Raw genomic sequence first — 1,801 nt, 5'->3', positions numbered from 1 at the left:
TATGTATAGGTATATGTATATTTATATATTATATATGTATGTATGCATGGTATATATTCACATACTCACAAACAAAATGTGGATGAAGCTGGGGTCTAATCTAGAGAGGCTTCATGTAGGAAGTATCAGGAGCTGCATTTTGGAGGAACCCCAAGGAGGGTTCTAAGGAGTTTGGAGGAGTTCTAAGAGGCAGAGATAAGGATGGAGCACATTCCAAGCGCTCATGATGGGCAGCACAGAGGTATGGAGGTAGAGGATGAAATGTCACGGTCAGCAAGCAGCCTGTGGTCTAATTTGGATGCATCAATGCTGGGACCCGATGTTACATCTGTGTCCAGGAACACAGATGTCTATGGAAAGTCTCACCATGAATGCACATCAACAACTCAACCATAACTTGTAATCTTAGTGTTGCTGGGGAGCATAGAGAGGTTAGTTATATAACTTGCTCTTGGTCACAGAGCCAATTAATGTCACAAGCTGCATTTGAACTCAGGCTTCCTAACTCCAGAGCCAGAGATCTTTCATTGGCCAAGATACCGTGGCAAAGCAACCGGGTTTTGCTGCCGACAAGTATGCATATCAAAGATAGGAATGCCAGCCATAGGAGGGGAGAACCCTGACCCTACCTCCATAGCTTACCTTTTGCTCTGGCTCAAATTCATTAGCAAAGCCAAGAAGATGTTAAGTCTCTAGAAGCCTCTACCCCTAAATTAGCTAGTTCTCCATAATGGAAGGCTTTGATCACTTCTCTGTCTCTGTCTCTGTCTCTGGTTTTGTTAGCTGGGTAGTGGTTCTGACTAAAGAGTTGTTAGCTTCTTTCCAGACTTACAGCTTTTCAGTCAGAACCACTATATTCTAGCAGATTGATGCCGAGATGTCTTGTCTGACCTTAGGGAGATAGCCGAGAAAACAGTAGAAGAGAGCTTTGTAGAGGAGTAGCTGAGGCCCAGCCAGAGTTGCACTCAGTCAAGACCAGCAGGAATGCTTTTCCCATGCTGGAGCAGGCCCTACAACCCCAGTGCAGTAATATACCAATATTGCCAAAGACATCTCTCTAGGACCCTGGGGTCACCCTTCACAATACTTCTCACATATGGGCCCCTCAATCAGGATCCCTAGGCAGGCTCATTTTCCTCCTTCATGGTGTGTATATTTGTGAAATAGCATGCCCTAAGTTTGTGGAGTAGGTGGAAAGAGAGTTTTCTATTGCAAATCTTCTTACTCCTTATATTCAATGAAATGCCTTTGTTTTGAACTTATTTAATATATAATTTTAAATTGTTAATTTATAACTTAATGAATTCATTTATAATAGTTCTTCTGGCTAACTAGAGAAGAAAGAAATGCTCTGGTGGGGGTTCCTGAGCCCTCATTTTGAATGGACATGGACCCAGAGAGTATCTTAAACTTAGGATAGCAATTCTGAGGGCTCTGCTTATGAGAGGAAGTTTTCTTGGCTGCTACATACATTCACACACAAATCCTTTAATATATACATTGTGAGAGTAAGGACATCATAATGCATAGGACACTGGCCTTGAAGTCAGAAAGACTTCCTGCCCCTGAGAAATGCTACCCGTATGATGAAAGACTCAGAGCCCTCAGGAGGGTTTCTTAAACTGTGGAGGTGGAAGCAATATAATGTGACTGATAGGAAAGATAAAGGGGGAGAAGGAGAGTGATGAATCCATGATGAAATTGAGAATGTGAATGAGAGAAAGAGAGAGAAACAGAGAAAGAGAAAAGGAAAGAGAAGAAGAAGAAGAAGAAGAAGAAGAAGAAGAAGAAGAAGAAGAAG

General features: G+C 42.2%; 1 pseudogene; it reads left to right on the top strand.

Moving 5' to 3' along the window:
* LOC114046484 overlaps positions 1-1,801 on the top strand; it is a 43,562-nt pseudogene that overhangs the window by 38,529 nt on the left and 3,232 nt on the right.

Source organism: Vombatus ursinus, unplaced genomic scaffold, assembly GCF_900497805.2.
Source record: "Vombatus ursinus unplaced genomic scaffold, bare-nosed wombat genome assembly UNPS02014784.1, whole genome shotgun sequence".
Taxonomy (NCBI): Eukaryota; Metazoa; Chordata; class Mammalia; order Diprotodontia; family Vombatidae; genus Vombatus; species Vombatus ursinus.
This window is presented reverse-complemented; position numbering and strand designations above follow the sequence as displayed.